A 6,592-nucleotide genomic window follows, 5' to 3' on the forward strand; every position below is an offset into this window, starting at 1 on the left:
TTATAGGTGGCCATTGTTCTGGACTAAGCTCCTGCACTAGGCACCAACAGACCAGACTATAAATCAAAATATGGTCACCCATGCTAAAGTTCCAATCACCAAACTGAAACTAAGTTGTTATCTGACCTTCCAAGAAATCAGGAGTGAGATAACAACTCATTCCCTAAACAGGGTGGTTTCAATCTTTAGTTGGCATAATAATGAAGTTTCCTCTGTTTCTGTTTTTATTAAAGGATCCAGACCCCGCGGCCTTGGTGTTATCAGCACCACACTCTCCCGAGTGAGTCACGGGGTCGGCCTGACTCTGTTTCAGTTTTTACAACAAAGAGTAACCTAAAGTAACCTGGTGTTAATCAGTCAGTTATCTTTCTGTTGTTCTGTCTCCCTGTCTCTGCCTTACAAAGAAAGTAACTTTGAAATGACCATTCCAGGGCCGGCCCGTGGCTCACTCGGGAGAGTGCGGTGCTGATAACACCAAGGCCCCGGGTTCGGATCCCATATAGGGATGGCCGGTTCGCTCACTGGCTGAGCATGGTGCTGACAACACCAAGTCAAGGGTTAAGATCCCCTTACTGGTCATCTTTTTTTTAAAAAAAAAAAAAAAAGAAATGACCAATCCACTTTTTGTTTTTTGTTTCTGCTTTCTTTAGCCCTTTCTGTTTATCGAACTAACCCCCTCTGCTCAACTCATCGGAACACTTATTCCATTTTATGGAATGAAATGTTTCCCAATTCTAGAATTGCAATAAGCCAATTGAGATTTGTAAACCAAATTATTATAATTCTGTTTTGACAACCCAAAGGAAATGAAATCAGAATCTAGAAAAATTACTCATTGCAGCATTAGTCACAATAGCCAAGATTTGAAAGTCAAGGGTGTAGATCCCCTTACCAGCCAGCCACCAAGAAACAAAACAAAACAAAACAATCAAGATTTGGAAACAACCCAAATGTCCATGAAGAAATGAAAATATGATGCATACATAAATCAAATATTACTCAGCCTTAAAAAAGAAGAAAATCTGCCATTTGCAACACAGATAAACCTTGAGCGCATTATGTTAAGTGAATAATCCAGGCACAGAAAGACAAATACTGTGTGATCTCACTTATATATGGAAGCTAAAAAAGTTGAATTCATAGAAGCAGAGGGTAGTGTTAAGTAAAAATTATAGGAGGCCATTGAATTGGACTAAGTTCCTACACTAGGCCCCAACAGACCAAACTAAAAATCAAAGTGGAGTCAGCGCAGCTAAAAGTTCCATGTCACCAAACCCAAACTAAGTTGTAGTCTGACCTTCCAAGAAATCAGGACAGAGAGATCACAGGAAATTTCCCACACATGCCAATTTAAATCTCCAACAGGCATGATGACGAAGCTCCCTCTGCTTTAATCCTTACACAAAAAGGGGGGAAAAAAATAAAAGGAATAGCCTGAAGTAACCCGATGTTAAACAATCAGTTGTTTTTCTATTGTCCTGTCTCCATACCCATTTTACAAGAAACGTAATTTGGAACAACCAATCTGCTTTTTTTTCCTTTGTTTCTGCTTTCTTCAGCCCTATTTCTGTCTATAAAGCCAACTTCTTCTGCTCAGCTCATTGGAACACTTATTCTATTTTATGGAATGATGTGTTGTCTGATTCTAGAATGGCAATAAAGCCAGTTGCGATCTTTAACTAAATTTGTTGTAATTTTGTCCTTTGATAGTAAAATGGTGATTACCAGGGGCTGGGGAGCAATAGTGGGGGAAATGGGAAAACACTGATCAAAGGGTACAAAATTTCAGTTATGTAGAATGAATACATTCTAGGGTTCTAATGTACTACGTGGGGACTGTATTAGTCCGTTTCTGTTGCTTATAACAGAAATGCCTGAAGCTGAGTAATTTATAAAGAAGCAATATTTATTGCTTTCAGTTTTAGAGGTTGGGAAGTCCAAAGTCCTGGGGAACACCTGGTGAGGGTCTTTTTTGTTGGTGACTTCAGTGACATGGGGTATTATGTTGCAAGAAAGGCAGAAGCAAGAGACAGAGCTTGCTTGGGAGAGTGTGGTGCTGATAACACCACGGCCAAGGGTTCGATCCCTATATAGGAATGGCCGGTTAGCTCACTTCGGAGAGTGTGGTGCTGACAACACCAAGTCAAGGGTTAGGATTCCCCTTACCGGTCATCCTTTTTTTTTTTTTTTTTAAAGATGACCGGTAAGGGGATCTTAACCCTTGACTTGGTGTTGTCAGCACTATGCTCACCCAGTAAGCAAACCGGCCGTCCCTATATAGGATCCGAACCCGTGGCCTTGGTGTTATCAGCACCGCACTCTCCCAAGTGAGCCACTGGCCAGCCCACCAGTCATCCTTTTTGAAAAAAAAAAAGAGACAGAGCTAACCTCCTCACTGGCTCTATTTTTAAAGTCCTCAAAACCACACCCATGATCACCATTAAACAATCAATGGACTAATCTATTTACTTGGGCATGGTCCTCACAATCTAATCACCTCTTCCAGGCCCCACCTTTCAATTACCACAGTAGGATTTCCCACCCTCTTAATACTGTCACAGTGGGGATTAAGTTTTGGGAGGACATTCAGTCCACAGCAGGGACTATAGTTAATAATACTGTACTGTGAAGTTGAAATTTACTAAAAGGTTAGATCTTAAATGGTCTCATTACACACACAAAAGATTGTAACTATGTGAAGAGATGGATGTTAATTAGCTTGACTGTAGTAATCAGTACACCACGAACATATACATTGAAACAACACACTGTAAACCTTAAATATATACAATTTTGATTAAATATTTTTAAATGTTAATATACAAGAAATAAAATAAATTATAAATAAACTATAGATGTGGGGAAAAAAGAAAAGCAGTGGTTGTACTAAAAAAAGAAAAAACATATGATTAAGAAATGTTCCTGGGCTGGCTGGTTAGCTCGGTTGGTTAGAGCATGGTGCTGATAGCACTGAAAGACCCCTGGAGCAGGCGGTCAATTGGTTTGGAGACCCTCCCAAGGAACAGCGAGACCACGAGGACGGATGCAAACAGCAAGAGGTTTATTGATCACACGGGTACCCGGGCGACTCAGTCTTTTGGAAGACTGGCGCGCCGAGTAGAGCTCCTGGGTCCTTTTTATAGCAAAAAGCGCGGGTACAGAAGCGAGAAGCGAGTTTAATTGGTCAGTTCAAATAAGCGCGGGTACAGAAGCGAGAAGCGAGTTTAATTGGTCAGTTCAAATAAGGCCTGGGGTGAGCTTCGGTTATGTGGGAGTCCTTGAAACAGCTGAGGGGCACCCTGGAAACTGGTGGGAGTCCTTGAAACAGCTGAGGGGCACCCTGGAAACTGGTGGGAGTCCTTGAAACAGCTGAGGGGCACCCTGGAAACTGTTGTCGATTTATCTAGTTCTGCCCTTGGCCTCGGGCGGAGGCCCAGGTGCATGACCACAGATATCCTGTTCGTTATCTGGTCTCAACCTCAGGCTGTACTTTTCCTATGCTAGGGACTTTTAACCAGGGTAATGTTTTGTGCCTTGCAAAATGGCGTTGCTACAGCTAGCTTAAAAAGTTCTTTCTTCATTCCCCCATTTCTTTTGTGGATAGCTCTAATCTTAGAGCGGAGTTAAAAGTTATTTTCATTATCTATAGTCTGATATTTTTGTCTAAGAACCAGGACCTTAATTGTACTCATCTTATCATTGATGAATTGGACTAACCTGTTGATGACACAGGGCCCCAGAATGAGCAACAGAAGAAGGAGTACTAGGGGCCCGATGATGGTTGATAGTAGGGTAGTGAACCAAGGGGAGCTATTGAACCATCCTTCATAGTAGGGGGGGCTTATGGCCAGACAGAGCCAGCAATGTTCTGTGGCGTTTGGGTTGGTGGCATTTAGAGCTAGGAAGGCCCCCTGTACAAGACCAAAGAGCCTGTCACCCGTGGTGGGAGGTAGAGTGCCTGGTGATAGAAGGCTCTGTGTAACAGTGCTCATTTGTGCCGCGGGGGGTTGCCTGCTAGTCATTGGGAACAGCTTATTGCTAGGAGGTCCTCGTTCTGCAAGGACGGGGTCGGGGCCCACTGCCACAGTTGGCATATTGGTGATATCTAGGCGAATGGTGAACAGTACACCTGGATCGTTTCCCGTCAAATAGAACCTTAGTCCCCAGGTTCTTCCTTGTGCCCAATCTCTGGAATTTTTTCCTTTCTCTGTGAATTTTATTTTAAGGGGGTTACACCAGCCGGAGTTGTCACAGCTTTTACTGCTACCGTTACGTTCTACAGTTATGAGGTCCCATGAGGAACTAGGTCCCCAGTAGACTGTCCCCGTGGTTTCACAACCCCATTCTTTGCAATATAGGGATTCCAGCCCTCCGCACCTTCTAGCTTCTGAAAGGGTCCGGCCATCCCGGGGGCACACGTAGAAGGGGGAAGCGGCAAGCCTGTTTCTAGCTCGGGGATAGCTGCACCCTGGGACCCCCCAGGTGATCTGATTATAAGCTTTTGTATAGTCTGAATCAGGGGGTCTGATCTGGGCCGAGCCCGATGCTATGTATCCCGGGATATCCCAGGTCTCAATACCCGCCGCCAGGGCACATACATCAGGTTTAAGATCGGGCCACCAAGTCCAAGGCGGCTGGGTAGCCTGTTTGGTCCAGACAACTTCTCCAGTTTGGGACAGTACCTTCCAGGTGAGGATCACAGGCCGGTGGGGGTTCTTACCCGGTGGACTCATTTTTCCCCCGCCGAATACGCAGCTTAAGAGGATGATCAGTCCTTTCCAGCTCCCAGGTCTCGTTTGGTGCCGGGGGTGGTGCAGGCTTGAGATGGGAAGCATGGACCCAGGCAGCGATGCCATCAACTTTTACTGCGGTCGGGGTGGTCAGCAATACCAGATACGGGCCTTTCCACCGAGGCTCAAGGTTGCTGGGTCGATGGCGTCTGACCAGCACTCGGTCTCCGACCTGGAACGGGTGGGGGACAGCTATGGTACCGGGCTGATATGTCTCTTTGATCTGGTCCCAAATCTGGGTCTTCACAACTTCTAGAGCCTTTAAGTGGGTAAATAAGACAGGGAGAAAATTATCATCGGGACCCAGTGTTTCTCCCAACTCAAGTATGGGGGGGGGTCCCCCGTAGAGGATTTCATAGGGAGTTAGACCGAACTGGCCAGGGGTATTCCTGGCTCTGAACAGCGCTAAGGGAAGGAGGGCCACCCAGTCTTTTCCACCGGTCTCTAAGGCCAATTTAGTTAAGGTCTCTTTGATGGTTCTATTCATTCTCTCTACTTGACCTGAGCTCTGGGGCCTATACGCACAATGTAACTTCCAATTTATCCCCAGTTGTGTGGCCAGTCCCTGGCTTACCTGAGCAACAAAGGCTGGGCCATTATCTGACCCGATCACCTTGGGGATCCCGAAACGGGGCAGGATTTCTTCTAGTATCTTTTTACATACAGTCAGGGCCGTTTCCGTTTTGGTAGGAAAAGCTTCTACCCATCCAGAGAAAGTATCTACAAATACTAGCAGATACTTGTTCCCATACCGGCCAGGCTTTACCTCTGTAAAGTCTACTTCCCAGTATACGCCGGGTCGATCTCCCCGTTGTCTTTTTCCGGTCTCTCGGTAGGTGGTAGCCGCATTAGTCATGGCGCAAGCTGGACACCGATTGGCGACTTCTTGGACGGTGGACCTGAGGTTCGGGATGGAGAGGCTGGTGCGGCTTGTCAGTTGAAGGAGCTTTTCTGGTCCTAAGTGTGTCAGCTGGTGTAGCCGCTGAATGAATTCTTTTCCCTGGTCAGGAGTGAGCTCTCCTGGCCTGGTCTTAGCTTGAGCAGGCTCGATTGGCTCTTGAAGCTTTGTGGTTTCTGCTAGCACCCTGACCGACAGGGCGGCTTGTTTTGCAGCCTCGTCGGCCCTCCGGTTCCCGGCCGCCACAGGGTCATTTCCTCTCTGGTGGCCCGGGCAGTGGATAATGGCGACCTGCTTAGGGAGGTGAATGGCCTCTAGCAGAGCCAGAATTTCTTGTTTATTTTTAATGTCTTTTCCAGCAGAAGTGAGCAGTCCCCTCTGTTTATATATTGCCCCATGAATGTGAGCAGTGGCAAAAGCATACCTGCTGTCCGTGTAGATGTTGATGTTTTTTCCTTCGGCTAGGCGTAATGCCTGCGTCAAGGCGATTAGCTCGGCCTTCTGGGCTGATGTCCCTTCTGGCAGGCTGCTTGCCCATACCGTCCGTTTGCCATCTACGATGGCGGCCCCTGCTCTCCGCTTACCTTCCACAATGAAGCTGCTACCGTCTGTATACCAGGCAGGCACTCCGGGCAATGGCTGGTCCTTCAGGTCCCGTCGAGTCCCAGCTTCTTCAGCAAGGATTTCTGAGCATTGGTGTACTGGGGTGGATTCTGACTCGACTGGTAGTAGGGTAGCTGGGTTCAGGACAGCAGGGGGCGCGAAAGATATCCTTTCGTTTAGCAGCAAACTCTGGTAATGAGTCATTCTGGCATTGGTCATCCACCGATTGGGGGGCTGCCGCACAATACTTTCGAGGCTGTGGGAAGCAATCACAGTCACATTTTGCCCCAAGGTTAACTTA

This window comes from Cynocephalus volans, chromosome 2 (assembly GCF_027409185.1).
Source record: "Cynocephalus volans isolate mCynVol1 chromosome 2, mCynVol1.pri, whole genome shotgun sequence".
In the NCBI taxonomy this organism is placed as follows: Eukaryota; Metazoa; Chordata; class Mammalia; order Dermoptera; family Cynocephalidae; genus Cynocephalus; species Cynocephalus volans.